This window comes from Micrasema longulum, unplaced genomic scaffold (assembly GCF_059751315.1).
Source record: "Micrasema longulum isolate JH-2025_06_02 unplaced genomic scaffold, ASM5975131v1 h1tg002438l, whole genome shotgun sequence".
NCBI lineage: Eukaryota > Metazoa > Arthropoda > Insecta > Trichoptera > Brachycentridae > Micrasema > Micrasema longulum.
Window position 1 is genome coordinate 186,518 of NW_028279583.1, and position 13,084 is coordinate 199,601.

Here is a 13,084-nt window from a genome sequence, read left to right on the forward strand (position 1 = left end):
ATCGGTGATCTTTCAACTTTGAGTTCATCACAAATATAATGAAAATTTCATAATTAACATTAATTTCGTTAATTCATAAATAAATAAAAAATCCATAAAAACATTGATAGACGTTAACATCATTAAAACAACATCCATTGACTTGAAAATTGACACTTTAAAAAAAAAATCTGTTCTACTGTACTTTTACTAACTTTGCGTATCATGCACGGCCTCCATCGTGAAGTGGTCAAGACGTTTGACGCCCGCACTGAAGGTTCCGGGTTCGATTCCCGGTGAGAACACAAAAAAAAAATGTCATTTTTCTCAAGCCTACCTGCTGCGGTGCATAAAAAAAAATACCTAAAATAAATTACAGTAATCTGAATAATTTTTGTAACGATTTTTTAAAGTAGTAAAGTTATATTATGTATTTTAAATCCCGAATCGATTCTTAGATAGAAAAACCTATTCAGTAATTATTTTTTTTTAAATATATAATAAATACTTTTTTTACACGGCACTCGTGCAATCTTTAAACCGCAGTAACTTGAAAAATTCCACTTTCGAGAAAAACGCAAAAAACTTTTCAAACACGTAAATCGATGAGGGACAACTTTTTTTAAAATTCATCTTAATGCTATAATGAAGACATGATAGTTGTGAGAAAAAGGCGTGTCTTGTAGGTCATAAAAAATAAATAAAAAAAAGGTTTTTTAAACTCACATCAGTTAAAAAAAAAGCTGCCCAAAATTTGCTAAATTACAGTCACTTTTAGCGATTTTTACTCATTTTTACAGCTTAAAATACCATATTTCGTAAGCTTTACTGCGTTTTAGTAAGTTTTTGGAGAAATTTAATAGCAAATACTTATTTTGAGTAAAAGCAGTTTGAGTTAATACACGTGAATTTTTTTTAAAACACAGTTTATTTATCAAATTTAAATGTAAAAAAAAAAGAAACTTGCCTAGTTTATTTTTCTAAATATTTTTTAAGAACCTAAGAACCGCATTTTAATTAGTATTTTAATCATTTATGCTTGTATACTAGAGCGGGCCGATGATGTATGAGGTTTTTTATTTTTTTAGACATCAAAGTGAAAGGGGTCTAAAAAGTTGCATTTTGGATCACATTGAACGTAAACATTATTAAAAAATATATTCCATACTACTTTTGGCCCTCAACCGAGGTTTGAAGTTTATCACTGTCTGAACATTTTGTTAATTATTTACATTGATAAAATTATTTTGTGTAAGTAAAGACATAACTTAGTCGCATTACAAATTCGAACGCGCTTTAAAACTACCGAAACGGAAAAAGTTTACACGCCGCGCAACTAATTCCGTCAAGCGCCTGGCTAATATTGACTAAAAAAAAATGGCCTATTAAAACAATGCTACCCATTTATTACAAAACAAAGTGCAACTCACGCCCTTAGATGCTTATTTAATAAGATTAAATGCACATTATAACATTTAATTAGACTGATTTTCTTACTTAAATACGAAATGACAGCCGGTTTACTCCAAAAAATCGACTTTTTTTTTTGTTGATATTTTTTGCATTCTGAGTAATTCAAAAGGCAACTTTTTAGACCCCTTTCATTTTAAAATTCGGAAAAAAAATTATCGGCCCACCCTATTGTATACGTCTCTAAAACAGTCGATTGAGTCCATAATGTTTTGATGAATTTGACGTCATCGGGAAGATTTTTTTTACATATTTTAATGGGTTCAGAGTCGTTGGGAAGACTTTTTTACATATTTTAATGGGTTCAGAGTCGTTGGGAAGACTTTTTTACATATTTTAATGGGTTCAGAGTCGTTGGGAAGACTTTTTTACACATTTTAATGGGTTCAGAGTCGTTGGGAAGACTTTTTTTTATATTTTAATGGGTTCAGAGTCGTTGGGTACATTCGTTAAATTCGCAAGGCCTCAGTAGGATATTATAGTGTGCATATTAAGTAAATAAAATAAATTAGATGGCACGGTCAAGGCACGAAAAAAATAAAAATATCGTCCGATACGTCATAATTTGTATTTTCTAAAAATACTCTTAAATTTCATTACACGTTTTCTAAAAATTTCATTAAAATTTTGAACTTTCGACTCGTCTTTTCCGTTAGGCAAGTCGCCGATGATATTTTCTTTTCGACAGATCGCTTTCGACGAACTTAAAAATAAATAAAAATGTCAAAATTTTAAGCTTAATTTGACAATTGGCACAAATTTTTTGATACAAAATTAATATTAGCAATTTTGTACGCTGTTTTTTGCAGCCTATTTTAAAATGTGTACTATGAAAAGTTGTGTAGTGTTTTATTTTAAAAGAGTAATTGCCTCGGCAAAAATCGACGTATAGAATTTTAATTATTGACAGTTTGATTTTTTGACAATCGGACATCTGTTTGACCATTTAAAAAAAATATTTGACTTCAAAAAAGACATTTCAAAGAATCTCTTAGTTTTTTTTATGGTTTTTTCGATGACTGATTTTAATCTTTTTTTTACATGTGTTAAAAATCTTCTACTTAAATGTTTTTAAATCATTTTTAAAATGCTAATTCCTTAATCATTGCTAATGATATTTTAAAAATACCCCTTTATACTCGGAGTAAATAATGCGTCGTCCGCTTATAAAGACGCCATTTGGCTCTTCATTTCAACAAAAGCGTTGCAAATTTTTGGTTTAATAACAGATTTGTCGCTGTGCTTGGCTTTGCTCATAAATATTGTGAAAATGAAAACAAGAATTAAGAAATATAAATCTAAAATGAAAAAACATTTTTTACATTCTTTTTAAGGAAATAAATACATAGGTCTGTTTAAAAGTAATTACAATGCAAATTAATACCGATTTGGCAATTCTCAATCTGAGTACCTACGGCTAATCTTGGAACGGTTTTTGTCCGTATGGGCGGCTCTATAAGCGGTAGCGCGTTATACTCCGAGCCTTTATATGTTCGATGCAAAATGATGTGTAAAAAATTCGTAATTACGCTCGTCCCAAATAATTTTTCAATATTTTTTTCGTCAACAGGCTGTTATCACCTGAGCTTGCTGTGTCCGTTCTCTTATTACAGGACTTCTTACAAAGTCAAACCACCGCAAATCTAAGATTCTTCTGAGACGTATATTCTCAAACTCGATATTTTGCTGTTTTGGGCCCTATTGAGGAGCCAGGATTCACACCCTATAGGTGTTATGCAGGCGTTAAATAGGCGGCATTTGATTTTTACCATCATTCCCTTTTCGCACTTAATGGTGCATAAGGCACTGGCATTAGCCGTGTGACACCAATCGCAGCGTATCTTGATCGTTTTTGTAACATGGTGATAAAATCATCAGTCTTACCCTTCAGGTACCAGTCCAGGGACTATGAAATATTCCGGTGTGAAAACACCATTTTAAATAAATATTTCAAATCAACCATGTCGGAAATCGAACCCGAGACCTCTTGCATGGCAGGCAAACGCGATGACCAATACAACACGAGGCTGACAAACTGATTGTTCACTGATTGAATATCCGATCTCCAGACGGCCTTCATACTGTTAAATGTGGAGCCCACTATTCCTAGCCGCACTCCCATTTCATTTTGAAAGCTCGAAAATAAAATAATTTCCTTATGGCGGTTTCAGCATTTGCAACCTATATTTGAGCGGGGGCGAGTGGACCCACCCTTCAATGGCTTGGATAAGCGTATTATTGTAAATTATGTGATGTCATCACCATAATTTATTTTCCGCATCTAATGGCGCATAGGGCACCGGATTAATACACCAATCACAGAGCATTTTGGTCGCTTCATATTGTAAAAATTTTGTTATAAAGACACAATTTTTAATAAAATTTTCACGTCAATCACGCCGGGATTTTACCCGGGGATTTTGGAAGACAAACACGCTGACAAATCACAATTTTTGCGAAGTAGGGTAAAAAAAATCACCGTTATCTGTCTTCTGTATGCTGATGATGCCGTGCTTCTTGCTAGCAGAAGAAGACCCTCAATTCTTGGTGACTAAAGTCTACGATGTATGCAAGAAAAGCGATTTGCTTATGAATGTTGATAAATCGAAAGTGATGGTTTTTGAAAGGGATGAAAATATGACTAAATGTGAGATCAGCGTGAACGGAGATATTCTGAATCAGGTAGAAGAATTTGTGTATCTGGGAAGTATGTTTACTAGGGATGGAAAGGAGGGTGAGTGCCGGGAACAGGGTGAACGGAGATATTCTGAATCACGTAGAAGAATTTGTGTATCTGGGAAGTATGTTTACTAGGGATGGAAAGGAGGGTGAGTGCCCAGAACAGGGTGAACGCTGAAATCTACTTTGGCAAACAAATGTTTATCGCAGGAGGCAAAGCTAGCAGTTCACAATCCAGTTCTAGTGCCAACTCTAATGTATGGGAGCGAAGTATGGAATTGGAAAAATAATGATGAATGTAGGTTAAATGCGATCCCTCAGACAAATGTGTGGTAAAACGATGTGTGATAGGTGCACCGATGTCGAGATCCGTGAACTGTGTAAGGCTGAGACACGCATTATCGACAGAATCAAGAATGTGGTGCTGCGTCGGTTTGGACATGTAGAGCGAATGGACGGTGAAAGAACGGCTAAAATGATCTACGACGCGAATGTTGATGGGCGCGGAAAACGAATACAAAGACACGGCACGATCGCGTCCATCAAGTACTTGAAGATGGACATGTCGAGAGAAGGAATAATCGGCGTGCGTGCCTGAGAAGATGTAAGAATGTAGAGTAGGCGAGGTCTGTATGCAAAGACAAGGTGATACGGCGTTTATGCTCTCTGCCTACCGCTACGGGGAACGGCGTGATGGTTTGTTTGTTTGTTTGGTTTTGGATTTTTCATTGAGAGAAGCCGTTGATGGAGTCAAAAGCACTCGTCTGGCATTTCGGTATTATTTTACACTTTTACACTATTTTACAGGACTTGAGTCCTGTATCCTTTGTCTAACTGGACACGGCTTCAAAGGCGTATTATACATCATTTTGCAACGGATTTTTCTGTAATTTTTAATATTTTTTTCGTGCGTTTTATATGTGGATATTTAAAAAAAGTAATCAATATCATTTATGAAATGTTTCATATTGATAAAAAATATAAAAAAATAATTTTAATACAAAAAATATGTAGTAAATGTATTTTTTACCTCGTACCTGAGTGTTGGGAGAAATTTTTTTCAAAAAAATATTTTTTTATAATTTCATCTTTTTAAAAATATTGTATTTTCGTTTGTAAATATGAGAAAAATTGTTAAATTTAAAAAGTAATTTAATTTGATTTATTTAGTATTTTAATTTAAAATAAGCGAAAATTTTTTTGAAAACTGTGAAGCATTTTTAAAAATATTTTAAATTTATAATAGGATATTTTCAACGATCGCGAGTTTAGAGCAGATAGAACTATCAGTGTATAAAAAACATGTTTTCAAACAAAATTTCCGGGTTCAAAAACCAGCACATTCAAAACGGCTCGTAGTTGTGACGTCCGTGTCATGCCCGCTGCGTGCGGTTGTTGCGCACAAACGTTGCGTAAGTATGGCGCGGTAACGTAATGCGTGCCATTTGTCCCGCAGGGCGCGAATCGTCTCATTCTCACCTGATTCAATATATTGCTTATTTTAAACCTCTGTAGAAAATTGTCGCACTGAAAAAATAATGATTCCATCGTATTTAAAAAAAAATAATTTAAAAACTTGAAAATATCCTTTTATAAAATGTTTTGTCTATATAACCTGGTGCTTTTTTTATGTGATTTTTTGTTATCTTTAAAAAAGAAAAAAAATCATTTTTTATACTTTCAAAATAATTGTTTTCAATTTTGCTTTTCAATCTGAATTTACATACCTGATGTATAAAATAGTACCTTAATATAAAGTTAATAAACAAATCAATTTATTTATACTTAAACAAATAGATTTATAAATATAAAAGTACTTTCAAATGCATAATGACGTTATTTATAAATAATGTTATAACATATAATTTTGAATACAAACCCGTTATTGATATAAATAATTAAATAAATATTTTTTATTTATTTTTGACTGTAGGAGTATGCGTAAATTTTTTTTTGACATAATTGTACTCGCAGGTAACTTCTAGAATTATTTAATTTTTTAATTAATTTAAAAGAAGGCATATTAAATCAGAATGTTAAAAAAAAAAAAAAAAAAAATATTTCTGTTCAAAGTAACTTTGTGGTCAAACATATTAATGAATGTTGGTTAATATTTGTATTATAACCATTTACTGACTTTTTTGTCTACCGGTTTCGAGACGTACCCGTCTCTTTGTCAGGACACTCACTACGCCAACATGCAAATACCAAAAATACACTTTCACCTTTACCGTAGTATAACTTTAGAATTCACGAAAAACGTTAAACGGGACGCTAACACCACCATGTCCAAAATGCACTAAAATTAGGTTTATAATAAATATCTAGCAATATGTTGCAGAATGTGTAGGGGGAGGGTTGGGAAGGGGAGGGGCTAGGAGGTTGAAAATTACACGATTGGTCAGTTTAAAAAATAATAATTTTTTAGCTTTTTTGATGGGAAACACCTGTATGTTGTTTAATTTAAGTCCTTTTTTACTATTTAATGTAAAATTTAAAAAATTTGAAGTCCTGTATCCTTATTAAAATCTCGATTTAAATTTATGAGTAGACCTGAAAAGTCGATAAGTGGTTATATGTTAATTAAAGAAAATACTAATTAAAAAGAATATTTTTGTTAAAATGTGGTTAAATTATCCCCTAAATTCAATGCTTGCCATCTATTAGCTTTCATCAACAGAAAGCAGTCAATAACTTTTTAAGCTTTTGGCTCTTAAAAAAATTCCTCGACAATTGTAAAAAAGCTTACATTTCGTAAAAAAAACTGATTTTTTTATGCATACTCCGACAGTTAATACTATGTTTTATAATTCTAACATCAAAACATTTGCAACTTTTGTTTACAAATTTGTATAAACCACATTACAGATTTACGTCGACCGGTTTCGCGGTAGCTAAACCTTCGCCAGGACTGATTCTACCTTAAAACTACGCGCGTCAATAACTATCATTATCATAATTATTTCCGTTTTCGAACCCATTGGTGCATAGGGCACTGCATTGGTGCACTAAATTTCGTCTGTTCATAGCAGCCATTCGGCAGCACTTTTTTTTATCTAATACATACTAAAGAAATGAAATATTCACAACAAGAAAAAAGTATTTATTATTCCAATTTTTTAAACGAATTTTAAATTTATGGAAAATATCAGAAAATTTGTGTGATTTAAAATGATTTGATTTATTTATAAAAATATAATTAACATAATTATAAAACATTTTTTTAACAGCTTTCCTGATTAATTATAATTAAGATAATATCTTTATTTTTTTTTTAAATATGAGATCCATCTCATCCATTTCCAGATACCGGACGCGTTATCCACCCCAGTTATAACCGAAACACACCAAATTCTTTTACGAGACATTTATGGCGCAGACTCGACGAGTTAGTAGTAGTAGTAAAAATGAGAATGTTGATATTGAGTGACGTTAGCAGGCGTTTTTCAGGGGCAATTTTTTCGCGTTATGAAATTGAACAGTACTAATAATTAACGAGCCCCAGTGATTCCGAAACATCCCGAACGGGAGACGCATTTCCGAATGATACCGAATGGGTTCGTCGGGTGTATACGAATATGCAAACTGGTCGACGTATTACTGCAAATCAAAGCGGTTCATTAAAATTTATAAACAAAGTGTATTTTTTTTTATATCATACATAAAAATAACTTAAATTACTTAATTTTTAATATAATTTGATGGTAAAGTAATGCAGTAAGTGTGTTATGGTTTTCTCTATAGATAAACATAGGAATAAGGTTGTTAATTATTGAATTTTTTGAGTTTATTAAGAATTATCATAATATTAGTGTAATATTCTTTAGTTTTAACGCTGTTAAGTGAACTGTTTCGTTTTACTGTAACATTACATATATTATTACATATTTGAATGTAATCTTATCATTTAATATGGATTGTTGTAGAAATTATTTTGTGTATTTTTAAGTTAACATATATGACGAAGGAATATTTAATAATACAAACAAAATATATATTATACACTAGAAATTGTATTTTTATTATCCTGGATCCTCTATAGACGTTGGACCTTGGCAAATAAACGTTTGTCGCAGAAGTAAAAATTAGCAATTCACAATGGAGTCCCTGTATAGGTACAAGAAATTAAAATGCAATTAAAAATATTAAAAACCATACTTCTTTTTCTCTTAGTGCTGTGTCAGGTATCCCCAACGTTGGCAATCACTCTGGCAAAAGTCTCTCTGTCCTGTGCTGCCCGAAAATCTACTCCACAGTCCAGTCTCGTATATTTCGCAGCCGGGACATCTGTCTTCTTCCAGCCTCTGTGACCCTCAATCTTGGCTTTCAAAATCAAATGAAACAAGTGGTACTTTTCTCTTTTTTTATCCATTGGAAAAATCACCACACAGCAACTTTTCGACTCACTCAAACAGACGCTGAAAGAATACTGAGCATTTAATCACCGTCAAACTTTGCCAGATTGTCAAAAACAGTGATGTCAACGTGGTTATTTTTCTTTTTCTCTTAGTTCTCTGTCAGATATCTCTAACGTTGTTAATCACTCTGGCAAAAGTCTCTCTATCCTGTGCTGCCCGGAAAATTTGCTCCACAGTCCTGAAGCCAGTTTAGTCTCGTATATTTCGCCGCCAGGAAATGTTTCTGTTTTCTTTTAGCTCCTCCATGACCCTCAATCTTGCCTTTCAAAATTAAATCAAACAAGTGGTACTTTTCTCCACGCATTATATGCCCCAGATATGAAATTTTACGAACTTTTAAGGTGGTTAAGAGTTCTCTGTTCGTTCTAGCTCGACTTAAGACTTCTGAGTTCGTAATTAGGTCTGTCCGAGATATCTTAAGCATTCTGCGATGCAACCACATCTCAAAAGCCTCCAGCCTATTCGTAGTGTTCTCTTTCAGAGTCCAAGTCTCGCAGCCATACAACAATACAGAGTACACATAACATTTGAGACTAATCTTAACCTTATTTTCAAGTTGAGTAATCTCAATGCTAATGCATTGCAGAAGAGGTATTTCATTTTATTAAAAGCAGCTCTTGCTGTCTCAATTCTGCATTTAATCTCTATATCTGGGTCGAGGGTCTCTGTTAGAATGCTGCCGAGGTATTTAAATTTGTCCACCTTTTCAATGTCAATACCCTTTCATTTGAGAGAAAATGCGGAGTAATCAAGGCGGCCAAAAGTTATCCATTTTGTTTTGCCAACATTAATTGTTAAACCCAGTTGTTCGCCAAATGCATCCACACTATTTAACAACTCCAGATCGGCAATGGTATCCGCCAGCAAAACAGTGTTGTCGGCCATACCTGATATTGTTGATTACAACTCCATTGATCTTCAAGCCTCTTTCATTGCTGTTCAACGCTTTCTTAAAAACAAAGTCAGAATACAAGTTAAAAAGCAAGGAAAACAGGATACAACCTTGTCGCACTCCCCACTGAATGGGTATTAATACTTCGTTCTAATATTTCGTTTCCGCGTCTGATTTCAGCTGTTTGATACCAGTATAGGTTTTGGATAAACAATTGATCTTTGGTGTCTATATAACACTCCCTCAACATTTCCATCAAATTAGAATGTTTTGCCCGGTCAAAAGCTTTCTCATAATCTATGAAACATGCAAAAATCTCTTTTCTCTGATCACGGCACTTCTGCAGCAAAACATTGATAGCTTATAGAGCCTCTTCTTGTAACGAAGGCATTTTACTCTTCCATGCACTTTGTAGCTGCAAGACGATTAGTAATCTAGCTTTAATGGGTAATGTTATCAACTATCAAATATTTTAATTTAGTAAATGGGGTCTAGAATTCAAACTGTCCATGCGCTCAGTAGCCGTAAGACTTGTTGTAATCTAACTTCTATTATTTATACATTCGTTTTTTCATTCGTTTTTAAAACATCACTAAAACTCTAAACTTCATTGTCATTTTTAATTTAAATAAAAAAGTAAATAGGAGCCGGATTTCTTACTGTCCATGCGCTCTGTAGCTGCAAGACGTGATGCAATCTAGCTCCTATTTATCATAATTGATGTATATTACAATTGGAGGCGAGGAACTAGAATCCCAAGCGTCCATGCGCTCTGTAGCTGCAAGACGTGTTGGGATATTTATTTATTGTACAGCGCCCTTGAGGTGGTTTTCACAAAAATGGCTCTATATAAATTATCCAAATATAAATTGATAAATAAATAAGAAATGTATATATATTTTGTTTAAATCGGTAGCCATATCTTCCTGAAAACATGTATTGACATGTTGGAAGGGCCGGCTTCGTAGCACCTCGGTAAATATATCTATTTGTGGACTTTTATTTTATTTTATTTTATTTTATTTTATTAGGGAAATCAACAGTTCTACATACATATTTTTAGTAAACAAACAGATATAGTGTATAAACTCAGAACTAATAACAGATTTCCACATAGTATACAAAGTTAGTAAAGAAAATATATATTACATATCAAATAAATACATACAATTTATACATATAAAAATGTTATTTTCATGTACTCAATAATCAAAGATTTTTTAAATATTAATTTTAAGAACATTAAGTTACTGTAAATTGGGCGGGATAAGGACAAAAATGCTTGAAGAGAGGATAAGGAGGGGGGGGGGAGATGTACATATTTATTATTATAATGTCTTTTCCACTTAACTTTCTTAACTTAATACCGTGACGATACAGACCGACGAAGAAAGGGTTTATAATCGTCCTCTTTTTTCGTTTTCTCAAAGTTAATATTAATAATATGTTCGTTGTTGCATGATAAAGCATTAAATACATTTTAGATTTGTTATGAAAAGCATTCGACACAGAATTATTCTAGAGGAACATCTGTTTTAATTTAAACACTGCATTATTTAATTTTAAATACTGTTCTATCGATCAATTGATGGGTGTATCAAAAAATATACACTTCTGTCTGTCATCATTGATATAGCAATTTCAAAATGCTGGTAACAAGCCACTGACGAAACCTGCCAGTTGCCTACAAACTTGTTTAATCATGTCTGTCGATATTTCCACTTCTCTCCCAATCTCACCCGCATGATAAAGGTTTCAGCTCCTTTACTTCACAAAAGTCAACAGATGGAAGAGTTGAGTTAGGAAATGTGGATGTTTGAACATGGGCAGAATGGTGAATGTTACACAGTGTGTAAAGTGGCCAATCACAGGTCATAAGCCCTGTAAATACTTAGACTTACATATTCCCTTCTTATTAATGTTTTCCCTCTCTGTTGCTGTTAAATAAATTTAAACATGAATGACTCCCTAGGGAGGAAATCCAGCCAGTCTGCAAGCATTTGGACATACTCAAACTTTGTTGTATTTACAACTCGTTGAAAATGGTCCCAAAATTGGAATATTGAAAAAAAAAATTAAAAAATTAACAATTAAAAATATCAATTGGTATAAAAAAATTAATAAATCCAAAGTTTTTTTCTCTACCGTGTACAAGGTATTATTTATGGATTAGACCCGCTCTCTTCGGATCGATTTCCTTCGCCCAACGTGGACGAATCACACGCAACTACAATGTGCCTGTATGTCTGTATACTCTCATACTTAGCCTTCGACATCGATAAAACATTCATGCGATACTGGCCCATAATTAAATAACACTTTGGGTCTATTTTCGTCTTTATTCCGCGTAATTCTTAGTATTTCAAACCGTCTTCAGTACACTTAAAGCTTTTGTGAGCAAAACAACGTTATTTTTTTACTTTAAAAAGCCAATAAAATATTTTGCAAGAGTTGTGCTCGATGTCCCAGTGAAAAGTGTATTGCTGCCTGGAATGCGTATTAGCAACTGCGTACTGACCCAGACACGCGCAGTCTGTGCTGGACCACTGTGTGCTCTTTAAAATGAAATTTTTTCTTATTATGCATGAAATGATATAAAAACACGTTTAAAGCACTCCCTACACATATCAGAAAACTGTTTTAAAGACCGTTGGTCATCTTATCGGTTTCTTTAGGGTTTCAACAAAGGTTTTTTTTGGGCTTGATAGGTTTGAATTATTTGGCCGCTGGAGAGGTGGTAACGTTTCTGGTTCCTTCCGGTTCACTCGCAAGCTAATGAACTAACATACCCTATCGCCGTCAGAATTGAGAAAATCAGATTGAGGGTGGCAGACAAATTGACTCTGTATACTTAGCTTGCTCTGACGGCGATAGGGGCATTGAAAACAGTATATGTTAATTCTAAAAAACGCGAATCTTTTGTAAACAAAGATTTTTTGAAAATTCGACTATAAAAACGGATACGGGTAAGTGGGTGGTGCTTTCAATTTTATTTCATCCCTTCTTTATTTATTTATTAATGGACATTATCCATTTGTACAATTTATAGGGTTTTAATATTACGATAAAATAATGGTTAAAAATATTTTTAAAAAAGGAAAGAAGCATTGACAAACATAAGGGACATCGAGACAAGATCTGGACTATTTATTTAGGGCTTGTTTAAATAGCTGTAAACTCAAACCAAAAAAGTCCAGATCTTGTCTTGGGTTAACAATACGACAAAGACGGGTCTTAATCTTATTAAAAATTAATTGAATTTATTGGAGAATATTTTTTTAATTTTTTTATTTTATTTTATGTTTATTTATTAAGGAAAAAAACAACAGTTGTTAAATAAGAATATAAAAAATAGTACATCCATCCAGTTAAAGTTTATCTCAAATATAATGAGAGAACATGTTGTAACAGTAAAGAGAAAAATAAAGAGCTCGTAAGAAGGTCTTAACCTTCCCTTAGGATGAGGAAATAGAGAGGAGGAGTGGAGGAGAAGGATTCTCATGATATAGTTGACAAATTCAACATTTTAATATCATAATAAAATAAACATATTTAAAGGAACATAAACTTATTACACACTGACAAATGTTTCATTTTACAGTGTTTCAAAAAGTTTTTTTTTGAAGTCACAAAATTTGTATTAAAA